The 27,593-nt window shown below is 38.2% G+C and overlaps 1 protein-coding gene across 3 annotated transcripts in view; it reads left to right on the top strand.

Annotated features, from left to right (window-relative positions):
- The first annotated feature begins 5,408 nt into the window (after nt 1-5,408).
- The window catches only part of LOC124159045 (carnitine O-palmitoyltransferase 1, liver isoform), a 131,911-nt gene continuing 109,726 nt past the window's right edge, over nt 5,409-27,593 (top strand). For all 3 annotated transcript variants that reach the window (XM_046534540.1, XM_046534539.1, XM_046534537.1), the window contains exons 1-3: nt 5,409-5,485; nt 5,579-5,677; nt 5,865-5,916. The gene's annotated coding sequence lies outside the window, so the exon portion shown is untranslated. The remainder of the gene's footprint in view (nt 5,486-5,578; nt 5,678-5,864; nt 5,917-27,593) is intronic.

The following is a 27,593-nucleotide window of genomic DNA, read 5'->3' as shown; positions in this document are numbered from 1 at the left end:
ATAGTATACTAGGTAGAGCAAAGCGCAAGTGGCACCTTGTACTACTGTCAAGGGTCATGGTATAATCTGACAATGGTGATTAGGGTGAAAAAATTGAAAATGAATAGCTCCATTCGGTGCATGAGCTAAAGAATTTATTAAAATACATTGTTGAGTGAGGGAAGTGGGTGTGTTTGGGGCCATCATTCTAAATTCAGTGGTCTTTCAAGGTATTCCAAGAACCAGCAATGTATGCGGGGAAATAAAAACATGTTATGGGATATAAAATTTTATATAATAGGTGAAAAAAGATTTTTTACCTTGCCAGCAAATTATTTCTGCTGCTTGTTACCTACCAAATTACTGCGTATGTGATTGCTGCTTGTTTTATGGAAGACTCCCCAGCACTCTTTAGGTTTTATTGGTAGAATCATGGCAGAATAGAAGTTTAACACTTTGAGTGCCGGCTGCTAAATTTAAAGCCCTACTGAAAAATCCAGCCATTTTTACTATATTCGTACATTTTTTAAAACATTAGCATCAAAAATATATTTATATCGATGTGCATTTCAATAAAAATCGACTTTGCTCTTCTTTATGAATGAGTTGAATAAAATTTATTGCTAATTTTTAAATATATAATTTAACAATGAAAACCTAATGTTTTTGAAGAATAAAAAAGTTGCAACATATGATGTACCCCCATAAGATGCCTAATAATTTTTTAATACGCTCAATTTGAACTATTTAAAGCATGGAAATCATAAAAAAGCATTGTTCCAAGCAAAGCATTATAAATCCTGGATGACAAAAAGGGTCAATGCACTCTCAACGAATGGTCCATTGGCCCAAACAATTTTCAAACTAAGTGGCCTAAGATGAGGATGCTGGTAGCTACAGAGGACTTTTCGTCCTCAAGACATTAAGTGTACTCTTTTTCCATCGAGCAGTTGATTTTTGAAAAAACAGGACCCCTAAGCAGTAAACTGGAAAAGTACCACGGGCGAAATATTACGGCTTCACGCATACAAAGCCAATTAAATGGAAAGACGTAATATTATGTCCATGGCAATCCTCAGAAGGATTAGCAGGACGTAATATTACGTCCATGGCACGCAAAGTGTTAAATCATCATTTTATTTTGAGGATGTGAACTTCAAGTTTAGGTCATTTGTGCCAAGAGAGAAGGTAGGGTGGAGGAAATCCAGCATTAGCCTTCTATTAAGGAAAGGTGCTCATAGGACTTCAGCTTAGTACACATCATCTGACAAATGGAGGGTTGAACCTGAAGTACCATACATACAGCACTCAGGCCCATGCAGTTGGAAGCCAACCCTTAGGCCCCTAGCACGCGCACCGATTTTAGACGGCCGATAAAATATCGGCCGTCCACATTGTAATAGTGAACAATGGGAGGGCAGGAGATCTTGCAACCACACCAATCACGTGCCGGCACCGGCAAAATGCCGGTTAGCTGCCAGCCATTGTTACCGTGGATCACCGGCACCAGCTCAAAAACATAGCCACTTATCGTTTGACCGGTAAAAATCCTGCATGTGTGCAAGCATCGCTTCGCCGGTAAAATATATTGGCTGATATTTTACCGGCCGTCCAAAATCGGTGTGTGTGCAAGGGGCCTTAGGCCACCATACCAACCAGATGTAGGTTCATATGGATTTTTTCCTTCTTCTGTGCATGTGTTCCTAGGTGTGAGTAAATAATTCTTCATGGATTGTCTTTGACACCAGCGAAGTAATTGTAAAATAAGCAGTGCCGGAATGCACTTTCCTGAACTCTTTTTAGAAGTGAAATATTACTCACAAGGGGAGACCATGAAACTTGCTCCACCTTTTTCAATGCCGTATTCACCAACAGAATGACTAAATTTACATAAAGAAAAACACAATCAGAAACTAACCTTATTGAAACTCACTGGAGACAGCCAGTATTTTATACGCCATCACGCCCGGTCCAGGGTCATCAGCTTTTATTTCATCCTATTTATTAATTGAAATTATATTTTGGAATTGTTCTTTTAGCACATAGGTACTCTGTAAGTAAACCCCCTTTGGAGTAAAGTGAATTACAAGTGTTCGAGAAATATAGCATTTTATAATCGTTTTGTGTTCTTATTAAAAATGTCTGTATGCATGTTGTTGATCGCTGCGAGCCTTTCAAATGCCTTTAAAGAAGCGAGCCTTTAAAAATGAGAACCACTCTCGCAAGAGTGGTTCTCATTTTTAATGTGGAAGTTGATCAGTATAAGCAATAAAAAAATTTACATTTTGGCGCACACCCACCATTCCCTGTTCACCATTCCGAAGGCCATAAAAAATACGACATTGAAAAAGGCTGAGCAAGTTTCTTGGTCTCCCCTTGTGAGTGTTTTTTATTACAAGTTAATATTTACATTTTATTACAAATTTTTTTTTCATGTGGTTACGAATGCATATATGTATTAGAAATGTTGTGGCAACAAAATTGATAGAAATTTCATTTGACAATTATGTCTTTTTTTAACCAGTGCCGCAATGGCATTCCAGCACCATGACACCACTATTTGGCACTAACTATGGGACTGTACCAGATTTAGCACCATTGAGGCCCATCCCGCCAAACTTCTCCACCCCCTACCCTATCATCTTGTGCTCCCAGATTACTTATGGTGAAAATTTTTAATTTGTCCTGCCCCCTCACCAATCCAAGTTAGGTATGTTTTTCGACATTTGAAAATTTACATTAACAATAAAATTTCCTATCATGTATTTAAAATAAAAAAAAATTTTTTCTTGAGCCTGTGGGGCCCCCTTTGAGGCTGAGGCCTCAAAACAGCCACTTCCTCGCCAAGTGCTTAATTCGGCACTACTATGGGATTCTACAATTTCTATTGCGCTCCAACCCTATCATAGTTTTTTTTTGGCTTCCCAGGTAACAGAACTTTTTCACCATTTCTAGTTATTTCCCTGATAAAAATAAACTCCTCCATTAAGGAGAGGTTTACCCTCCATTGAGGGTACAGGAAGGATAGGTTTACCCTTCCTGTACCCTTCAGCAAGGGTACACGAAGGGTATTTTAGAACATTGGTGGGTACGCTCTCTCCTTCCTGGAGGGTACGGGAAGGGTTTGGCCAGCCTCGATGAAGGGTACAGGAAGGATAAGTGTACCCTTCCTGTACCCTTCAGCAAGGGTACACGAAGGATAGGTGTACCCTTCCTGTACCCTTCAGCAAGGGTACACGAAGGGTATTTTAGAACATTGGTGGGTACGCCCTCTCCTTCCTGGAGGGTACGGGAAGGGTTTGGCCAGCCTCAATGAAGGGTACAGGAAGGGTAGGATAAAATAAAAACTAAAAATCCATAAATTAACATAAAAATTTAAAAAATCGCTAATAAACTAAATTAAACGAATGGGGATGAGTTGCAACAGTGATTTCTAGAGTTATAGGGCATAAAAAAAATTAGCCTTCACGTGGTCTTGAACCCAGGACTTACATATTACAATATCACGAACTAGAGATTTAACAACCTCGGCTATCGAGGTACTTGATAGGAGTAGTTTCTCAACGGAACTTATACTACAAAATCTTAAGATGAGAATCGCACCCGGGCCTATGTGGAAGAAAGCTGTGACTTTTTTCTACCACACCTATCTCGTTTCAGAAAATAAGATCGGCATTCTAATACTGAGCATCACTCTAGCGATGTCTCATTGTCAGCCACACAAATAGGTTACATCCTAAAACGTGAATGGAAGAACTTCTAAATGAGCTTTTTTCACACAATTACAGAAACTATTGTGTACAGTGGCGTAGTCAGGAATTTCGTTTGGGGGGGGGGGGGTCCAAAACCAGGTGGGAAAAGTTTTGAAAAACAGGATAGTAAGTATTGGAATTCAACTTATTCAAACACTTTTCACAATCGAAAAAACTTCAATAGTCAAAGAAATATTTTTTAAATTCATTATTTTTTAATATTTTGATTTCTATTATGAAGGAAAATGATTGTGTTTTTATACTTCGGGGGGGCGGAGGGTCCGAACCCTCCAGACCCCACCCCTTGCTACGCCACTGAATATGTATACTATTGTTTTCCTTAAGGAAATTTTAAAGATTAGTTGTGTAGCCCGTCTATATTTGCTTTCAAAGACTGCTTACGTTCTTGTACGGAACTCAATACTCTTTAGCAGGAAAAAGTAGCTAAGGAGAGTCTTTCAGGATATGTTTTCTTCAGTTATAAATGCTAAGTCCCAAGGAAGGGTACACGAAGGATTTTTCTCTCCTTCCCTTACCCTTAATGGTGGGTAGAGGAAGGGTACACGGATGGTTAGGGAAGGAGTTCCAAGGAAGGGTACACGAAGGATTTTTCTCTCCTTCCCTTACCCTTAATGGTGGGTAGAGGAAGGGTACACGGATGGTAAGGGAAGGAGTTCCAAGGAAGGGTACACGAAGGATTTTTTCTCTCCTTCCCTTACCCTTAATGGTGGGTAGAGGAAGGGTACACGGATGGTAAGGGAAGGAGTTCCAAGGAAGGGTACACGAAGGATTTTTCTCTCCTTCCCTTACCCTTAATGGTGGGTAGAGGAAGGGTACACGGATGGTAAGGGAAGGAGTTCCAAGGAAGGGTACACGAAGGATTTTTCTCTCCTTCCCTTACCCTTAATGGTGGGTAGAGGAAGGGTACACGGATGGTAAGGGAAGGAGTTCCAAGGAAGGGTACACGAAGGATTTTTCTCTCCTTCCCTTACCCTTAATAGTGGGTAGGGCGTGGGTTCTGCAAGGGTAACTACCCACCATGAAGGATGCCACCCTTCCTGTACCCACCATGGTGGAGTTTATTTTTGTCAGGGTTGCTTGTCTGTGTTAAAAGTTGGTCTTCATCCTCTCCTTCCCAATACCTACTGATATCTTAATTTTCTTCTGTAGATTTTTAGATAATGATAGGCCATTTGGCTTCATTTATGGCTTTCTCGACGATTTCTCAAAATGTAAAAATATAATTGCTCAATAAGCACGTTGGAGAATATTTTAGCAATTCTTTCTTGTGCTAATAGATTCACCATGAAATAATCATCTATTCACTTTAGATACCGCTTTCAGAAACCGCTACGACAGTTTTATTTTGTCCATTATCGATTCCTTCATTTTATGAACTAAAAATACCTGGTGAAGAATGACATCTCATGCCAGCACTTGAAAATTTTCATCTGATATAATTGATTTTTCATTATTAATGTTTTAATATGGGTCGTAGGCGCAGGAAACATTTTTGATTTGGTATTTTGTTAATGACGTTGGACAGATGTCTTTTTTCTGTCGTGAACTTTGACTCAGAAACACATAAACTGGTCGTGCATACTGTTTAAATCATTTAACCCCAGCGCGACTGCGGGGACTGTCGTTCTCATGTTCTCGTATTTAGCTCTAGGTGGCACTACAGTCGCGCAGTGGAAATGTATGTGTTGTAGCCAGCGGTAGCTAGTAATTAAAGCTGATTTTCTCTCATCAAGGTAATGGGAGTAGCATGTGATTACTTTGGTTGCGAAGTTCTCTTATGAATTTACTTTGATTTATGATGTTATTTTAACTGAATTCGTATCTAGCTAAAAGCGGAATATCACCAGTTCATAGGAACGATTCCGGCTGTGGGCTCCTGAGATTTTTTTACGAGTTGTTTACTCTCGATCAGCGTTTCCCATATGGTAAGTAGTAATCATAAAAGTTATGATGTCGTGCAATTATTTTGTAGTAATTCAACCATATATCTGGGTAGGGGTTCCCGTTGACCGTAATATACATAGCCATCGCCGGTGCATGCACGAAGTTTAGGTGTTAAGTGACTGTTTATTACTCATATAATTCTTAATCGACCTGGTTGGAATCTTTCAGAATTGCCGTATCTGCAGGATCGAGTATTTGAGCTGCTTAAACAAGAACAACTGTAAGTTGATTGACATTGCTTCAATTTTATTGTGGGAAAGTAGAAGTGCCCATGTCCCTTTTGGGGCTTCATTATTATTGCTTTACAAACCATTTCAAACTGTCACCATATATAGGAAGCTCTTCGCAACCAATTTTGACCATAAGATATTAATTTCTCTCTGTGAGTAGTAACTGAATGAGGGAAAGTGATGCATAAGTATTTTCAAAATGTGATCCTGGTTTCTGTGTGGGCACTGTTTTCTCTAAGTGAGATCATGGCGTATTCAATCATAATTTGCCCAGTTATAATACACTATCTTTCTTTTAAAAAATATATTAAATATCAGTAAATACTGTCTTAAATATTACTGTCAATTGAAGCTGATTGAATTGTATTGATTGTGATCTTGATATATTCCCAGTGAAGCCTGTCTCACTTCTTTTAAGATTAAGGTGACAGTATAGGTGATAGGACTATTGGTGTTACGAAGATTCTCTCCGTTAATATTGGTAATTAGTGGATATAAATAGTTGACATTCCTTGTTCCTTTTCCTAGTTTGATTTTTTACTGCTGCTCATATTTTAACTGTTCAATTATCAATAATACCCATCAGGTCAAGTCAATGAATATCCGAAGTGTATTCAATCCTTGTTTGCCTTTTTGAATTGTTTCATTAGCATCTCCTTTCTCATATTAGTCTCACTTGTCAATTGTGTTTCAAAATTAAACATTCGAATATTGCAGTCTTCTAAGAAAATTTCTCTCTTTAGTACTGCCTCTGTTACTTCTCTATTTTTCAATTCATCCTATATATTCATCCTATATATATCGAAAATGTGAGTGTATTTTTCCCAATCTCCATATAGTCCTTGCAGTTCTTCTGTTGCACCTTATTTTTTAAGATTCCACTCTGTAGTTCTCTCCTGCTGTTAGTATACATGCCTTGCGGCCGTTAGGGAACATGATCCATAAGCAGTATCTGATAAAATGTTTCCCTTCTTTTAAGCTTGTATCCATAGCAGTAAGTATTTTATTCTTTTTGTAGAATTCCCTCTATCCCTAGACTAGCTTAGTCAGGTCCATTAATGGTTACATGGCTTCGTAAGTAACAAAGATTTTACCTCGTCCAGCTTTCAATAACCTATTTAACATTGGTCTTTTCCTATCCGCTCCTGTTGCATACAGCTATTTATTAATATTTCTGTGTTCTGTGTCATACAAGTACATCAGGTACCTGATGATGCTGAAAAGCGAAACCGGTAGTATTAATAAATGTAAAATTGTGGAAATTGCTCCTGCTTTTTCAATTTCTTTATGTTACGTTTCCACTCCATCTCGCCTGAAACATCAGACTATATTGGTTTTCGATGCATTGAATTCCAAGCAACTCCACTGAAAATCCCTTTTTAGCCCACAAATGCAATTGATTTTGGTTTCTTCTTCTTTCTCTTCTCTGTAAGTATCCTAAGGGCCAATATTGCTTCCCTTGTGCCCTTGCTTTTCCTGAAATGGAATTCATCTTCATTTAGATTAGGGGTTCCCAAACTTTTTTGTACCACGCCCCCCCCCCCCCCCCCCCCCCCGCTACTCATATCAGCTTTCCATTTTGCAATACCCTATTTCCACGGTGCCGTACATACCAACTCCTATTTGTACAAGTACTTGTACTGTATGTGCCTACTTGATATGGTGAGTAGGTAGATTTTTTTGTTCACTGTTGAATGTGGTAACGCAGAATGGAAAGATTCAATAATTGTACGTATGATGAAAATTAAAACAAGTATTACATGAAAATGAATATAATTACCTGTAACCTTCTTTGATAAAGTTTACAACTTTATTGAAACTTTACAAAAACAGTTATGAAAACTTAGAAAGACTTTATTTCAAACATCTGAGGAAATTATTTTTGTAATTTTTTTATTTATTTCATTTGGGTGTCACGCCCCCCCCCTGGAATTTCTCCATGCCCCCCAGTTTGGGAACCCCTGATCTAGATACTCTTCTTCTCTTGGCTTGATTCTCATTCAGATTATTATAGTCATTATCTTAGACCCCTTGTATTGTAAGGCTATTAAAAATTATTGTAAGACTAGTAAAATGGTCACAAAATGTTTACTCTTATTCAACCCATCACTCAGTTCTTTTTGAAAATGGGAATTATAATGGTTTTTTTTACTCTCTTCGGATCTCTGATGTTGATAACATTTTGCCGATGGTTTCATGGAGCTGAGATTTTCTTATTTCTTTTACTTAATCTTTAATTTGGTCTGCAGGAATATCTACTCCAGATGTTTTATTAGTCTGCTAACCTCTTTTACCTCAAATTTTCATCAAATTCTGGTGATGAAGATACCCAATTTATCCTTTCCTAATTCGCTTACTCTTTAATTACTTACAAGAAAATTATGTGTAAACTTATGTGTCTAAATTTTCCTTTAGATTACTCTTCTACTTATTCTATTCATATATGTATTCACTTTGTTTTTGCTTTCAATCTTGTCCCTAATGGCAATGCATCTTGCTCCTCTTGAAGCGATTCCTCTCTATCGTTGAAGTGGCTCTCATTTTTCTTTGTACAAGACTTACAAACTGTGCACTTTAGGTTGGAACATTCTTAAATAAGTACTGCAATATGTAGATTAGTACACTGCATCCCACCATTTTTTACTGGCTGAAGCTAGTTCTTTTAGTTCTATTATATTCTCCTTCTGTGTGTGTTCATCTACCCCAAATGCGTGTATCTTGTAAGGCGTAGCAAATTGGAACAGTAAGCTTAAATTTATTGATGTATAGCCTAAGATATTCATAAGTAATTTAAAACAACCATTAGTTTATCAGTTGACCTTTAAATTGTTCATCCTGGTCTGAACTGGGTGATGGAAGAAGAAGAAATTTCCTATGGTATAATGCCTTTTACTGCTGAAATTGCTAGTTATTACGCAGTAGTTAAGTATTCTCAATTGGCCTATTTTCATGCTAGATAACACTTCTGGTCTGAATCAGGAGTGAGAAAAAATAGATGTGGTGGCACTGCAGTAAATATTTTTGTAAGGAAGCACAAATGATATTTAAACGGCTTATATGGATCAATCATATCTGATCATTTCTGTGGATGAGGTTGAAATTTCCATGTCAAAGCATTTGAAGTGGGGGTTTCGGAACCACTCATGCTATGGTTACAAGCATTTAAGTGATAGCATTCATATAAGGGTTAATGTAAAATATTCTTTTATAGCATTTAAAGAATAGGCACAGCAAAGGCTACGATGAGTACTGAAGTTTAGTTAGTAGTATGGTCATTGAGAAGGCAGCTGAATTTATAGATGAACTGTGTACTTTGAGGGTGAGCTATACTGAAGCAGTTAATTTGGGAAGGGTTGGAGGGGAAACTTTGCTTTGCCCATCCCATGCCCAGCCAAATATGGTTTTTGACATGAGATGCCATTCTCAAGATCCAGAGATCACTATATACAGGGTGTTTATAAATGATTATCGGGGTTTTAAAACTTAATAATATTTATTACACTACACTTACAGTTATAAATCATATTTCAAATGAAAGAGCAACTCAAAAAATTTTATTTTTTAGCAACAATGCACATGTTTGTGAAATGTTTCCGCCGTGATCCGCTAGAAAGCGGTAGTATCAAAGATGGCGACTAGTGAACAACAGTGTCCAACCAACCAACTTGTCCCGTGCTCTTTCCTTTACAAAGGCAGCCTGTATCTTCAAACTGATGATACCATCTACGGATGTTATTGTCACTTAGAGGATCACAACCGAATTTAATGCGGAAAGCACGTTGCGCAGATTCAGTCTTAGCAAACTGTAAAACACAAAACGCTTTCTGTTCACTAGTCGCCATCTTTACTACTACTGCTTTCTAGCGGATCGTGGCGGAAACATTTCACACGCATGTGCATTGTTGCTAAAAAATAAAACTGTTTGAGTTGCTCTTTCATTTGACATTTAATTTATAACTGTAAGTGTAACGTAATAAATATTATAAAGCTTTAAAACCCCGATATTCATTTATAAACACCCTGTATTTCCAAAATAGTGTCTAGCCTCAGTGCTTTAGCAGCAATAATGTCAGAAATTGTTGTCTCCATGCCTTGATAGGACCATTTCATATCTATGTTTGGTGCAAATGAAGCTTGTGAGTAGAAGGTGTAAAGCAGTTTTTCTTTTCGAATTGGGGAGGTCATCAAAGTTCAGCTTTCAGTTCTAAAATTTATACTGAGCTTAAGCAAAGGATTTTCGATATGGAGGAGACTTCTTGAATGATACTCCAAACTGAATTTCAAAATGCAGCCTGATCAGTTGGTAATAGGTGAAAATCAGCTTTCCAATCAGTATGTGAATGTCTGATATCCAGTCTACGTCTTAAATTAGCAATAATTTTGCAATTAAATATGGCAGTGTGCTCAATGTAGCTGCTTGTTTGGGGTCAGGTATAGGATAGACTGTGGGGTGAGGATAGATGGAAATGCTAGCTGAAGTATTACATACGGGTAAAAATAGTGACTTAAATGAAATAAAGATGCTCCAACATAAAGCGTTATTCATTTATGAAAATCTCCAATAAAGATTTCCTTTCATTGTTAACTTGATTTCATAGATGTAGTGGGTTAATACTCTCATCATTTGATGCCATTTTTCTGGGTTTTGCAATATTTATTGCTTAAACGGTGGCTTTGTTTTATAAAATATTCCCATGGCATAAGAATTCCATGGATTCTGAACCGTTGAATATTTGATTTGTGTAGTGGAAACTGGTTTTCTGTGTGTTGTATATTTTTTCTCTATTGAAATATGGTGCCTCTCCCTATTTTATCAGATTTGTCATTGTAGGAACGGAAGAGTCAGAGGTGGATATAATTCTTTCTTTTATTCTTGAGTGCTAACTTAAACCTTTGTAGCATTATGATTTTGGGGGTTCTTTGGTGCGACTATCATTCATTGTGCATTCTTAGGGTTGAATTCAATAGGTACGTTTTTTGATCGTGAAATTACCCCTTCTGTGCCCCATTTGCTTGTATCTTCAACGCAGAACATTTCCGTTTTTTAAATATCAGTTGGAAGTGATAAAGTCGATTTTTGGCTCTGCAGTTTTTACTTATGTGATGTAGAAATTTCATCAACGGTTGTATTTATCTCTCCCACGTGTTCGATTTAATCGTGGAGGTCTCTAGCCTCTCATGCTGCATTGTTCTTAAGTGACTTTAAACCTTGATCTGATTTCCACCGACTGCGCGTTTACATGATAACATTCCAGGCTGTATTTCAGTATAATGAATAACCTGGAGGGCGCGCTGCATTTGACTCAACAATTAATGACTATCGGTGTCCGCATTGTAGTTGGCGGTTGAGGCATTGTCTCGACTCGCGGTGGTCCCCTCTGGAATTGAGTGAGTGGTAATGTTAGACCAGTTTGTCCCCCTCTTTCGCCGCGGCTGCACATATTTATAAATGACTTTTCATTGCAAGGGGAGCGCAGTGCTCCTTTGGCAAGCACCCGGATTTCGTGACCTTTAGCAAAATGATTCTAAGTAGGGTTTGTGGTCGAGGTGGGACCGGAGAAGCTCGCTAGTAGTGGATACGTGTGAAAGTTATAACTGTTTTCAAAGGCCGGCGATGCGCTAAGACGGTTGTAGTTCAATGGGAGAAACTTAACGGGTTCTCGTCATATTTACTAATTATCTGCGTGAAAGTCGTTTAATTACGTATACCAAATCCATTTCTCTCAATTTAATTTTTTCATACACGTTTGCATTTTCTACTCATCACATCTTTTTAGCTGGAAGTTGTAACCATCTGTACGGAAACTATTGTGTCGAACTGCCTTAGTAAATTTAGAAAAAAAATGAGATATCGTGATATGGCGAGATATTAGGGCAAAAAAAGGGAGAAAGGGAAAACATTTATCTATATTTAAGGAATAATCGTAGTTTTTTCTCGTAATGTATTTTAGGGCTCAATCTTCAAGTAATATGATTAATAAAGGTACCTACCTAATAAATTTACGATTGTGATTGCTCGTGGATCTGAATTCTAAATAAGCTTAATACTCGTATGCTAAAATACGTGCGCAAACTTTTACTTGCCCCGTAATTTTCGTTAAGACTTTTTTCTCTGTCATATTTTGTGTTAATATAACCGCTGCTATAATTTCAGTAAGTTATCATCCTCATTTCGTAAGCTGAACAGTGGGAAATCACATTTTTGGCACAAGGAATAAGTGTTTTGTTCTCTTAACGAAACGAGTGTAATGGCACTGAGTGCTTTAAGTAAATGTGACTTCTCCTGTTTTTTCTTTTAACAAGCCTCATGCCGAGAGTCTTTTACGCCATGGATGTAATAGATTATATTTAATTGTCTTATGGAGTCTTATATTAATATTTATATATTTAAGAGTCTTTTACGCCATGGATGTAATAGATTATATTTAATTGGTATGTAATCGTCTTTTAATCAGTCCCTTCTATCGGCTTTATTCAGAGTTTTCCAGCCGTTCTATTTTGCTCCTCTGGATGTTTACTTTTCGCTTAACGCATGTTTTTGTTTACAAAAAATGCGTCGGTTTATCTATTTTCCTAATTTCCATTTTTATTTTGGCATCGTGTTTTTTCAGATTAAATGTCTCTTGTTTTATTAATTTTTCATAGGCCAGTTTACTAAATAATCCAGATTCTTTCATAATGAGGGAGTGGTGCATAATGATGAATTTATACGAAAAGGGCTGTTAGCGTAAGCGTAGATATATATATTATACATGCGTAGATATAATATGTTATTGTTTAGAGTCTGGTGTTATCACAAAAAGTTTTACGCTAAGTATTGCGTGAGAATTAAGCGGACGGCTGTAATAGGTAGTCTGTGTTTGGAAAGCGTGTTGAAATTTTTTTATTTTACGCACTTTTGTAATTGGTTATCGAAGTCGTTTCCGTTAGATTCATGAACATATTTTGTGGGTTAAAAGTCGAATTTTCTCAATTTCTCCCCTCTTATTTTTTTGTTATCCATTTTATTTTACCGACGAATAGGTTGAGTGGATGACATACATGATTCCGTGCTATATCTTTATCGTCTTTCAGTGGAGTTATCTCCTTGATATCCTTGTTCATGGTAAGCTATTCTCGTCAACCATTCATTCATGGATCACCTGCGAACGTGTTCATTTCATCAAAGCTTATCACTTGGCTCGATTCCTCGTATTGGTCAGAGCTGAGTAGATTTATCAGGCGTGGAAAGCTTTTCGCCCGGTATGTTTAGAAGGTCTAGATTCTCACGTCTGTGTTTATTCCTCTCTTGCTTACCCTTTCGCTGTTGGAGAAACGCTCAAGTACGTGCACCACGTGGGTCGTGGCCGTGACTCTTGAGGTTGGCGAGAGTTTTTTTTATTACTCTTCGGCTGCTTCTAGTATTTTATCCTTTTCTGTAAGCCCACCGTTGGCAGCGTGCCTGACCGTGTTGGGATCTATCTCGAGTATGCTTCCGCCGTGAATGCTTCTTCTCGAAAGAAGAAACGTATCAACTTCTCCCTTGTCTTCGATTGATTTTTACTCGTAAGAAATTGGCATTTCCTCTGTCCTACCATGCTTCAACCTCAGAGTAAAAATAAATTGAGCGCTCAAGGTGGCCACACAGTCGCAAAAAGCAGAGGCCAACAATGAAACCCCAGCTTAGTGTCATGACGGTAAATTTTGCGAATAAAATACGTATTAATAGATTTTTTCAAAATCTTGCTACTTATCCTTCTTAAGTATTGAATTGAATGGAAGTAAATTTGTCAATCGAAATAATCGGTATGGAAGCAAATGCCATCGTCTTAGTCAGCCAATGTGGTAGTGGGTAGTCGTCATAAAAATGTTCTCGCATTATACCGTTTCAACCTTGTTCCCATGCGCAATATCCGAAAATCTCTCTTGAATGTGTTAACTCTGACCGTGTTTCTTGAATGGAGTGGAGAGTGCTTCCTATTTAAAATCCATTCATTCAGACAACGTAAGGCACAAGCATTCGCTTCAACCGCTGTTTTGCATAGTATAATTTTTTCATGATAGTGTTAGTGGCAGAAACTTAGCTAGCGAATCTGCGAGGGTAGATTACAACCGTAGATTAATATCAGAGAGATTATATTTTTTACAGGTTATATATTTTTCATTTTTTCCTTCTATTCTTGAAATTTTTTATTTTTTTTTCACTGTAGCAATTTTTATCATTTTGAATATTTTCTTTTGGTTATTTTGTTTAAAAAAATATATAATGGTTGGACTTATTCAACAACAATTAATAAATTCAATATGAAAACCTCATAGCCGAACTCAGTGGTGACGATTTATGTAGTGGGCCTCTTGTCCCGAACCCTATCACGTATCCATACAGCCAATCAAACTTCGAGGAAATGAATACCTGGGTTGGCATTTAGGTCACCAATCATTTGGATGGGAGAGTCGATGGATATGTTTTTAGCTGACATAATCTACCTTATCTGTAGGTAAACAAATCTCTCGTATGTTATCCAATGATATGGCTGGAGTAGATTAGGTCGGCTTTCTGTTAAAATCTGTGAATGGTGTGCCGTAAAAACATGTGTCCAATTGATACTAAGTAGATATTGTTTTCGATGACTGCTAATTTTCGGGTTCTCCAGCCGCGTCTGTCGTTTATGGTTGACAACAGTTTCGGAAGCAGGATGGCTTCCGAAACTGTTGTCAACCATAAACGACAGACGCAGCTGGAGAACCCGAAAATTAGCAGTCATCGTGAACAACGCCGCGGAAACCTACGCACGAATTTTAGATATTGCTTTTCTTTTACGGTGTTCGTTACATATATTTTTTCTTTAGTAAACCGAATTTTTCAAAGTTTCTTGTAATCTTGTTTAAATTTGTGTCCACGTAGGAGAAACAAAATCTTTTCGTGCGTTGTTGTCGGTGGTTAACTGCAGCCGTTTCATTTTCTTTATTCTCCTACTGACCTCGAATCATTATCATTTTTACTCCTAATCAGTCATCATCCGAGATCCACTGTCCGAAGCCCTATCCAGCATGGAGTTGTCGCAACCATGAATTTTACCCGAGCGTTTCGTCTCAGCCGTGTGAAAAATTAGGAATATTACGTCTAAATTGATCAATGCGTGGTTCATGGACTCCGAAACCTTATCAAAAGCCGCGCCTGTTAAGATCGAGAGGCGGGTTTTGTTTGATTTGATTTAAAATACTCAAAAGCTGTGGATTTTACCCTTTACATTTAACAAAATGTGAGTTGAGAAAAAACATTTGACTTTTGACGTGATTCCTTCTCTAAAGTGAGGCATGTGGTTGGTTTGAAATAGCATTTCCTTATGGTTGTGTTAGACCTGTATGATTCCCTGCGACTCACCTCTGGGTATTCTGAAGGGCTTTAGTTTTTTTCACCAATAAGCACTTAGCTACATGTAGGTATGTACCACCACAAGACACGTGCAATTACGTGGCAAAAATAGAATCTCAACGACCGTGCACCATTCATTCAGCTACCTCCGACAGTACTTTGGACGAACAAGTGCCTCTTACGTAGGGAATACAAAATAGTTTCGCACATATCGTCCATTTGGTACTACTAGGCATATTATCATATATATAATTACAGAAAGGTCTTTTTCTGTCATTCCGTATATGCTCCGTTAATACTGCACCTATGGTGATAAATGAGTTATCATTTTAAACGTCGAATTACCGGCTTCAGACGAAAAATACAATCTCAATCTCAAATTTCACTAACCACCCATTAATTTGACTTTGACCCTGTCGAATACTCGCTCGAGGTATGTCGACTCCACACATTTTTTTATTCTTAACTTCAGAAGGTTTTAAAGCCCGTTGTAGCCATAACTGGAGTTCGCTCTTCCCGTGATATTTATGTCTGTGTCAAATAAACTCCTAACCAAAAAGTTACGGACGACAACATTGTTACTCCTAATATTGTCTTTAAAAATTTTTTGTAAATTACGTGCCATTATCCAGTAACAGATGTCATGATTGTTCCTTCTGGTACCAAACTCTCTTGTCTGTATTGTATTCATATATTTTGTATATTTTTGCAAGAAAACGAGTATAAAGGAAGTACTTTATGATACACCTTCTGCTCTTTTTAAAACCCAAATACACTGTTTCGTTAGCATACTTATTCCCTGAAAGTGTGAACGTGCGAAATTTTTGCACGGGTTCCCAGAGATTAAGTTCAAAAATACACAAGTAACAAAATATCCTTACGAAAGACCATTTTTTATACCGCCGTGTAACCATCCCTTCAGGGTTTACCACTCACTGTGAAAACTAATCATGTTAAATGCCTCGTAATTATTTCTCTTTTCGACCGTTTCTTGATTACCATCCAGAGGTGTTGTCGTCCGTGAGATCTTTATACGCTACGAAAGTTGTTGACCCTGCTGGAGAAGGAACGCTGCTCAAGCCTCGTCTGTTCGCTAAATATAGGAAGTGCGTCCCATTTCCGGCATTCCTTCAAGCTTTTGACGGTGGAAGAAAATTATCAGGAAGTTATCTGGCTCTCGCATTACGTGAGAACCTCTGGAGATAGGAACGCCTGTCTCAATGCTCCACTTTGTTCCATATCTGTATTCGACCTTCCTCTTTGTTAAATTGCTAAGCATATTTTCCCTGGCTTTATCAATGTATAATTGCGCGGTAACCATTGCTATACGTTGTCTCTCTTAATGATACGCCATTTTAAGATATGTCGACTGTTTAAACTCGTTTGTTTGATGCTGGAACTTTTTAGAAATGTTGAATTTATTGGCATGCTTTAATCCATCAGAAGATATTTTGTCACTTCTCAAGCTATTAGCGGCTGATAATCGAAGAGCCTAACCCCTTCGTAGGTAGTTGTTGACGTCATGCACTCCTGCTGAGAAGGTCACCGCTTATCAGCTACCCCTCGACATTACGTGAATGATTTAATAAATCGGAACTCAAATGACTTAACCAACTCACGAGAAGTGTGCGGTAACTATCGCGTTTTTTATCAAACTCATACGAGAATGGGTGAGTGAGGAGGATTTTTTAGAGCCGATTTTTAAAGTACCGATGTCGACTTGAAAACGCCTGGTGGATTCACCAAATTCTTTCATTGTAGGTCTTAAGGCTGTTTGACACGATGCTCGGATTTGCGCAGGTTAGAACTGCATTAATTTCTAAAATGGCGTGGAATTGAGCTATTGCATGAACGAAATTAGAACAGGGCAAATTAGCCATATCACGCCCACGCATCCTCGCATGTGTTCTAGCAATGGGGTAGTTTCCTTCATCAAAGAAAACGAAAGGCATTGATCGCGATTCGTTGCCCACCATTAGTGTATTCCTAATATAAAAATTATTTGGCTTTAGAAATGCCGGTGTAGACGAATGTTAATGGTTAATTTTAACCTCATTAGAAAAAGGCCAGATTGGCGGCCATGCGATGCCACTCCACGTGACGTCACAGGGACCTAGTTTCTATACGAGTAGTCAGGAGTTTTACATAGTCTGAGATTACCAATGCACGCATGAGGCACAGAGCTCAGGAAACCTTCTCTTAATAATCACGTATTAAAATTGCCTGTGGTGGAAAGCTTTTCTTCGTTTGATAGGGTATTAATAAGCCTTATTTAAGCCAAGCGCTACCTGATAGCAGGGTACTCCGCTACCTGCTATCAGCCTGCATCGTAGCGGAGCTCATAGCCTCGCACCAAGGTGGCCTATTGCAGCGGCAGCCGGAACTAGAATGATGTCACACGGGCTTTTCCCAGCATTCATACTTAGCCGTCGCTTGAAAATTTTCACTTTCCATTTAATCGCGAAAAATAGATATCGTCATTTAAAAATCTAAAAGCGTGAAATACGTACTCCAGGAGTAATAATCTTTCGATTTAGGCAATAAATAATATAGGAAACCACCCTAGTCACCGCTTTACCCGACGCAATTTTGTGTGCCTTTGTACACACGTCAGATTGTGGAAGTACGTGCCCCTTGTAAAACGGCCATTAAATCATGTAACTAGCCTTTAAAAGCATCCTGCGAAATTTCTCAAGGCCAAGGTTTGGTGTCAACAGCTGCTGGCATTGGGCCGTGTGATGTGCTTCTGTAGTTTGCCCTGCCCCTCGACCATACTTTCTCCTTCAGCTGATGAAAAGGGTCACTAACCACTCTCGGGCCTCGTGCTTTCACGGTTGCAAGGCCCTGGCCAATCATCCCTGACGGATTTCCATCACCAAAGGTTCATCTGTCGAGTGGCTCATGTCGAGAAAGGATTTGTAAAGCTCGCAATTTCCTCTCGCTGTGGCGTTGCGCAACGAATTTCGCAAACAACGGCCTGGTTCTCTGTCGGACAAGGGTCGATATCGCCGATAGTCACGCTAAGTTGGTGTTACTCACACTAAAGGACGTTTACGCTGTCGCATATTAGTTTTCCTGAAGATTTGGCGAGATTTCTCGCTGCCCATTTTAAGTTGGTTGTTTTTTTTTCACTCTTTCTAACCCAGCGTTATTTCTTGGAAAATCAAACTTGAAGATTTTTCATTTCGAACATATGAACATTTTCAGGTGAGTCACTATTATAATAGTTACATAATTTCATTTCATCATAATTACTGTTATCATAACAATTATATAATTTCAACAGCTGCTTCATATTTGGCCGTTCCATTTTGAAACTTAAAATGACCTGTAGTTAATATCTATCTTTTATAAAGATGAGAATTCACGGTGCCCTCACTTATAAATGGCGTTTCCTCATATTGCTCAGAAGCAACTCTGGGTTATTAAGTGTTAATGCTCTATAGTTAATATTCGTTTAATAAGTCATTCCATCATTTCCTGAAGGTGTTTGATATCGGAAAATTAGGGTATAAGAATTACGGTGCCAATTAAGCAACACACTCCATTTATTCTCAAGTAATATCTTCTGTCAGTTGATAGTCCAAAGGATTATATTGGTCTGCCGAAAGTGCTAAAGTCGGAAAATTTAAATCCACTATCCATTTTCGACGAGTTGACGGAGGAATTGTGGTATGATGATAAAATGTGGCAGCTATTGTCAGAACTTGGAGCATAACTCTCGTATCTGAGAATTGAAATTGAAACCATCTGTAATTTACGGCAACGAATCGTTTTATAAATTGGGCTTTTTTTAAATGTAGAATAACCAAATATCTAATACTCACATATATATTAAGTTCTTATTAAATAATAACAATACAGATAAAGATGTTTTCCGCTTCCTGCGTTAATTATCGTCAGATTGATGTGGAAAAAATACAGAAAATCAAGCTGCGGCCTGCCAAGGACTACGTACGATTGTAGCAAAGCTGAAGATTTATTGACGCACCAAATACGTGTAGCTGGAAACTGGAAAGCAGTGACATGCGAAATTATACGGAATTTTGTTTATTTTGGTCTCAAGATATGGGGTAGTACGTGGCGCTGCAGAGGAGGTTCAAATTTTTCTAAAAATAAATTATTCTGACACTTCCTTTCTCAAATTGTTTCGGATAATTGATAATGTACTGTTCTTGTGAGGCACAGTATATCCATTACCGTAAACATTCTATATCCTGGAAGCATACCATTGCCATTATCAATTGTTCTGCTCGTTATTTATTAGTTTATGAAGCTGTTATCATTGTTGTCCCCTGATTTACCCGTTTGGGTACTAGTTTTAATCTCTCGATGACGACCGGATTTTCCTGCCTTCATTTCGATAATATTTAACTTTTTGTAGGCATAGGCATCCGGCTGACTTGATCTATTACACGGTTGAATAAAGATTTGAAAGTGGATGCAATTGCTAAGGAATATTTTTTGTAATCTGTGAAGGTTGGTCCGTCATGGAAGTCCTACAGTTTGCAATTTCTCTCTCTTCTCTAAATGTTTTATCACCCTTGTAATCATCTATTTATGTACTTCCCAAAGTATGGTCTACTGCAGATTTTACTCCGTTTTATCTTCAGTTTTATCTTCTTTTATTGCCGTTTTTTATTTGGTAGCAATCTTTTTTTCTGTATGAATTTTTCACGTGTTCTCCACTGGGTCACGTTCCATAGGCTATGGTAAACCCGACCCTGGAAGAATTGCTGCCACAAATTCGCTGAGAAATTCCACGAATCTATTTCGTTTTGCCTTTTGCATGACCATCAAAATCCTTATCAGTGGTATATTCGGTAGTCTTACCTAGATTTTTTACGGAGAGTTTTTTCTAACAAGAAGTAAGCTCTAAATTTTTCAACAAGACCTTTTAATACGGTCCTCAACCTATGTTTTCTTTATTGGTGTACCACTCGGTCCATTTGGTCCTCTTAACACCACGTATTCAATGCGTGTAATTAAATCCTCTCGACCCTGTTGCCATGGACGCCTCACAGTGATGCAAGGACTTGTTCCATTTATGTCATTCTCCTTGTGTGATTATTCGCTTCGATAATTTTTCTGTTCGCCGAAGCTTTGTTGTTTTATTTAGTCGTCTTTGCTCGTAATATCTTCGTTGATTTTCTATAATTGCCCATATAGCTGCTAGGGAACTTATATATTTTATATTTTTTCTGGTGATTCCATTTAAAAATATTCCCGAGTCACGGCGTGGCTTAGTGTTCTTTTTCCCCCATGCATCATTTTTTAGTTAGGTATTCCAGTTTGTCATTTCATAACGTGTGTCCCATTTTTATTAAAGGCTAGTACAGTTTGCTACAGAGGAGTCTTAACTTGAAAAGGTGTTGCGCGTTATTTCAAGGTGATTTGTATTGCCTTTTGAGAGAAGATCGTTTCAATCAAGGTCTATTAACAGTCTGTGCTACGCAATGATATACATGCCGGATTGGATAAAATCTCAAACCTCGCTTTCGTATTTTTCTCCTCTTGGGGCTGTAAATGTGAATGCTATGTAGTTGTGTGTTAATTTTTGTTTAGTGTTGAGAATTGATATTGATGTAACACGATGTTTTATTCTCCCGTAATGGCGTAGTGCTTAAAATTTTAATCCTTACGAATGACATATGTTTCGCCACGCTATTTAAAAAAAATGGAGAGAATTGCGATCCATCTCAGTGCGCCCGGGGATTCCGTAAATGATTTCCGACGTAAATGACGGATGGACTGCGTAAGAGCTTCATTGCGTAGTAAATTGTTCCTTCGCGAGTTCACTCGACCTTGGACATCTTAGCAGCGCAAAAAGTGAACTGGTTGAAGTAAACCACATCTTTGAGTGAAGAGTTGGGATTCAATCTCAGAGCTAGATGTGATTATCTGACTCGTGAGTGAAGAATTAGATTTTGTACGTCTATATCTCAATTGCTCGTTTTTTGGATTGCATCTATGTGAGTAACTCATATAAGATGTTTTTGTTTTTTAATTATTGGTAACAATTTACCATGAAATATTCACTTTAATACATGCAGTTGTTTCTCGGGTACTCAATTTCCTGTAAACCAATTTTAAAGAGTTACTTTTTTTCCTTTTAAACTTGAAAAGTTTCCAAAGCACCTAATTCTTATATCAGTTATGTTTTATCATTAAATTGCTACTAAGTATTTCGAAATGATTAACATGAACGTGGCGTAAAAATGAATGCGCTATTAGTAAAGGCAACCCTCTCTTAATAGTAATTTACCACCAAATTGATTTGCCAACTAATTTATGTCATTTATTTATCTTTATTATGTGTAATTTTGAATGCAAGAGGTTTTATCTCTAGGCGATCTCTCTCTCTCTCGCCTTCCAACTCTAAAGGCCGTTTTACACGGTACACGGAATTGCGCAGGCTAGAGCTGCATTAATTTCTAAAATGGCGTGGAATTGCGCGAATGCATGAACGAAATTAGAACAGGGGCTATTTTGCCGTCTCGCATCCACGCATTCTCGCATGTGTTCTAGCAATTCACCGCTTTACACGACGCAATTTTGATTGCGCCTTCACACGTACGTCAGACTGCGCAATTCCGTGTACCGTGTAAAACGGCCTTGATGAAACTTGGCCAATGTCACGACGACAGTGCCTGTCATGCGCTGAGGTCGTGACGAGAAAACATGCTATTTGCATAAGTAATAAATCACACACTGTACACCTTAGTGCATCGGTATGTTTTATTTATCTTAAAAATTTATAGAGCAGTTAAAATTTGCAACTGTTTTGATTATAGTCCATTGAGTATAGTGTTAATGAGGAAAATTCTTCGTGGACTCTTTTTTTTTTCTATGTTACAATCTTTGAGGTATTATATGTAATCAGAACCTCCGATGTCACTTCGGTCGCGCTATGACTACGGCAAGACGTATTCAGTTTAAGAGTTTTACTTCGGAGTGTAAATAAATGCTCACGCTAAGTATGAATATCGGTTATTATTTATCATGTAGGTACTATAGATACCTGAATTGCCACGAGAAAAATTTCCCTTCGACCGGGGATCGAACCACGAACCTTTGGCTTTCCGGGCCACTGCGCAGACCACTACGCTAACCAGGGTTCTGCTTTTCTACGGCAATTTTACAGGGGCTCAGAGTACTATTTGTTAGGTACTATAGTTATACTTCAACATAATGAATTACCAGCGCGTGATACTTCAGGACCTTTTGGTATATTTTACTATCCTCTGGGGAAAAACCTAATTTGCACTGACGTAGTAGTTCATTGATGTTTAACGTTACCTAATCGGAGTTGATTGGGTAAATATCTCTTTGAACGAAATAGCTAAAAATAATCATGATATTATTTCATGGCTGTAAATCTTTGGTTTATGGATTCATTAAAATATATATCTTTTTTCTTTATGTTTATTTTATTTTGTTTATTTTTATGAATTTCAATTAGCGTTTTAATATTTTACTGTCGATATAATAGTGTATACAGATAAGGCTTATTAAATTATTATTAATTACTTATGGAAAATTTACTCCCGCGTTTCCCGTATTCATTCAAATTCGAATATGCCTCCTGCAGGGTTGAAAAGATTCTGAGTGATAAAACCTAATAATATTCCACGCACTTAATTTTGTTGGCTATTTTTGAGTTGAGAGAATTTTTCAGTTGAGTATAGCATTGAAACTGGTCGGCGCCGTTAATGGCGCGGAATATAGGTTTTATCACTTCGTAATACAAGACTCTTCAAAGCGAATACGGCCACCAGAGTGGTTTATTGAAAGGAAAGGTAGATGCATTTTCCGCAGTAATTTAATGCGTTCGACGCGTTTCGGTTCCCTGAGCCTTCGTGTGGCACAAGACATGTAGTAGATTTCGGGAGTGGAAGTCTTGCACCAGGTGATGGCTCTGTGAGCCGAAATGCTTCGTACGTATTAAATTCTTTTAGAAAAGTGCAACTACCTTTCAAATCAATATGCCGAACTTCCACTATATCACGCATGAATATGTCAAAAGAGGATCCTCACGTCGGTCTGTGAATGTGTTGTCACCAAGGAGGTTGTAAATATCTGGAGGCACTGTTTCCGAGTTTTTTGCCCGGTCAAAGTTCCTCCGTATTGGTTTGACAATTTTTGGACTTACTGATACTAACATTCTACGGAAGACAACAGTACCAATCAATTTTCAATTGACTCACTGGTTTCGAAGTTAGCAGAGGTTTGCGTTGTTTACAACAACTCCGTTAATTTTTGTGGTATAAACAATTTGTTTTCGGCAAACTGCTAGTAATAGATGTGGCTTCTTTGTATCAAAAATGCAAGTTATAGGAACGAAAACTACGGGAATGCCAAGCGCTCAAAGTTGGGCACCTTGATTTTACGCGCAAAAAACGGGTACTTTTTTGAGAAAAAATTAAGTACAGGAAATACTATTTAGCCGGAGAATTTTTAAAGTACATGATATAACGATATACGAATTCTCTTTCGTATGCTTTTTATTGCATTGAAATCGATTGCTTCGTTTAGACGCTAGAGCTCCTCAAACTCGAGTATCTTGCTTTTTTTTTTACAGACAGTAGTTTCCGACTGATATTTTGAGGTGGCTAAGTTTTATTCTAAAAATCAACTACATTATGTGAAAAATGCTACCATAATCATTAGTATTTCGCAGGTGATTGCCATCGGATTTTTCCCATCATTCGCGATACTTCTATTAATGTATAAACTCTGTGTCTGTTAGCCACTCTACTGGTGGGGATATACTTGAAAATATACTTTATTACTGTAGTTGTTAGATTTCCGTAGGCTTTAATAAAATTGAATACCAGTGTAAGTGCGAGTAAATGACTAGTTTCTCTCGTAAAATTTTATTTTCAGCTGATCTGGTTGTAGAAAGTAACCGTGGTGATTGATAATAAATTTTCCCTGGGAAAAGATGTTTGACTCATAACGAAGTTTACCAATGAAGTAAGAAAAAAGGTTTACATTGTGCGTTCCATAGTTTATTATAACGTATAAACGAGTTGTGACCAAAAATTTCCCCAAATAGAAAGCATTGACCCTTATGGGATTGTCAATGTTTTGGTCAAAGTGGCGTTTGGCGTGGCTAGTCCTACCCAAGCACCCCCATTCCGGCCACACTTCGCTCCACGCTCGAAACTATAGTGGTGGTTAGTGGTGCCCCTATAGTTAGTGGTGGAAACTATAGTGGTTTATAGTGGTGCCCCCTCCAAGTATTCACAACCTCCTTGGTTGTCGCCCACTGCGGATTTTAATGGGTTTACAATAGGCGCCACTCGTGTCGCTGACGGACAAGTTGACCCGAATTTCACGGGGAATTAAGGTAAAACTTGGGTTTTTAACCGAACTTTATACACATGATGATGTGATCTATCAAGTTCATTTCTATTGAATGCTATTCCTCGCAATGAGTAACATTATACTGCAAAATAATGGAAAAAATGGATCGCATTGCAGTCACCGCGTCGCGGGCATTACAAAAAAACTGATTTAAATGCGACCGAAGTGGCAACAGACATAAGCCTTCTATGGGATGGAATTGGGCCTCCTGGATGCAGTCCCCTTTGATATCACGCCTGAATCAGTTTAACCATAGTGGTTATTTGAAAAGATTGGGATTAGAGATACTTACAGCCCATTCAGAGACGGACGTATTTCGCAAATTCTCTTCGTACGGGAAGACAGAATGTATTCCACCGCACGTCCACTAGTTCTGTTAGTACTTAGTAATTGCATAAAGCTGGCACCGGTGGAGCATCTTCCGTGCATTTCGAGTTGCCGTGGTGCCGTTGCAATCGAGGGCGTGGGGATGTGCTCGCACGTCATGGCTTCGTTTCTCTCCGCTACGCTTGTAAGGCCTCTCTCCCTAACTGGCTCTTGGGTACAAATCCATACCCTGGACGCCTCGTGATTTTTTTAGTGCCATGTAGGAATAATCGTTGCGCCATCAAAACGAAATGGAATGTGTTCTATTCGAAGCCTTCCCATTACAAGGTATATATATTGTACTCCCATTTGCCGAGTTGCGTCAGGAAATGCGGTTTTAAACTTTTCGCCTCTATCCTGAAAAGATTTTTTTCATTGTTTTTCAATTTTATATACAAGTTTCATTCATCTACATACTATAAAACCCACTTCCGACCCCTGACTCATACAAATGTTTGCAGTGAACGAGACTAAATCCGACAAAAAGTCATATACGCACTTAATTTTGGCGACCATTTTGAGTTTTTCTTAAATCGTCTGAAACCCTAGGAAATATTGTCGGTATATTGTATTTTCAATCTATTTTTAACCAAGCCAAGGATATGTGTACCCGATAAAAAATGACCCTTAAAAAAACGGCAGACAAAAATTGTAAAACTGGCAGAGCCCCTCTACCCCCTCAGCGAGCGAAAGGTAGTTGCAATCCTAAGGTTGGTGTATTGCATCTCTCTACGTCTCCTTTTCCCAAGCGTTTTCTGTTGGTCCCTAATAGTCTTCATCCTTGTGCTCTTCTTAATTTGCCTCACGTACCTACTTATCTCTTGGCCTTCCTCGGGAGGAACTTTCCCTGTATTTTTTCCGTCCATTATATTTCTCACGTAATTTCTATTTCTTATGACGTGGTATATCCAAGTATCGGTTTGTGCTTTGCCAAAGTATGCGTTCAAGAAACCTTTTAAAGGGCAAGTTTAATATTTAATTTGTTTAATTGTTAGCCTTGGATAAAAAATTCGCTCAGTAAGAGCACAAATTTACCGTACTCATAAATTCTGTAAAATAGAAAAGAATTATACTGTGTTTTTAGTGTTGGATTAAGAGAAAACGGAGGTTATCTGCAGCGGCGGGGCCAACCTAGATTTTTGCGTCACCTATACCGATAAACGCAAGGGCAGTGGCACCATGAGATCGGCAATCCACCAAAATATCCTCGACATTAAATCCTATACTTCATATTTAAGGTTTGCCTTACAAAAGTCAATCTTCGGAGCTAAATTTTTTATCGTTACAAACGAATTCGCTCTCCATAGAGACCATTAGCGCGGAAGCCGCCTAAGTACTCATTGTCAGCAAAGAAAAATACCGCCTCGCCATTGAAGTTTTTTCTGTCGGTGCCCTTATCTACTGTCTAGGTCAACCCGCTTAACTTACGATACATCCCCTTTTTTACGCCGAAAGCCGTTGCAGTTGTAGCAGTTGTCTCGGGAATACTACAGTCTTCCTTGTCGCCTCTAATATAAGAAGTCGTAATGTCTGGCTTTTCTTTTGCTGCTGAGGAAGATCTAATTCAGCTAGACGCGGAATCTCCTTCGCGTCACAGGTTATTGCCCTTAGCGATAATGAATAGCACTGCGCTCCACTGAGAGGTAGTTGACTCCCTCTAGGGCATTAAATTATCTTAACGCTAATTAAGTGGTTAGGGATTACGTGTTTTCCATGTCCGCTGAGGTTCGATCAACAATAGAATCATTCCAATTTGCTGGCAGCTTGAGAAATACGAGGATTTATTTAACTAGATACCGGTTATACCCCTCAAATCAGTGATTATTTCCTCTATTTTTTTCGATTTGTCAATGTTTTGGCGAAAAAAAACGAACTAACGAGAAAACTTGGACTCGTCAGGGATGTTTTTATCAGAAACGGGCCAAATTTAAAGATTATAGAGTGAGGAAATATGGTTAAGTGATTGGTAAGGGAGCGCATGGTGAAAGGGTTTTAAAATGATAGTGGTTCTTAAATTCACCTATGTGGAATGTAGCATTTGCTGAATGAAGAATAGTTAGTCTTCGCGGTCGTTAACTATACTTTTAAATATTTGAACCGCTCTCATGGTTATGGTTCTATTTATTGATTATACAGAGTTTTGAGAAGTCTGAAAAATATCAGTGTGTTTGAGTTTGAATACAAGAAATAAATAATAGTTGCGAAAAGAGACCCGGGAAAACTAATCTTAGTTTTTCAAATCTGCGTTGTTTTGAACGAAAAACTACCTTTGTAAATGCATCCTTGCAGCTTTTATTAAGGATGTAACCAAAATAGTGCCATTTTTTGAGCGTGTTCGCGCGTAACACCAAATTAAGTTAGATTTTTACCCTTTCCCGGCGAATACCGCCTGTGAACTTCTCTCCGTATCGTCGCAGGGTAAGAAAAAGACAAGTAGCCATAGTTTCGGGCTCCGACTGCCCATTCTCGAGGCTATTCTTCATTCTCAGTTCACTGAGAAAATGAAAACGAGGTATTGTATTGCAGTCCAAGTTGAGTACTTGTTAGATACGCTTGTAATGTACTGACGATTTAAGT

Source organism: Ischnura elegans, chromosome 5 (assembly GCF_921293095.1).
Source record: "Ischnura elegans chromosome 5, ioIscEleg1.1, whole genome shotgun sequence".
In the NCBI taxonomy this organism is placed as follows: Eukaryota; Metazoa; Arthropoda; class Insecta; order Odonata; family Coenagrionidae; genus Ischnura; species Ischnura elegans.
The sequence above is the reverse complement of the archived record's forward strand: the minus strand, read 5'-3'. Positions and strand labels throughout refer to the sequence as shown.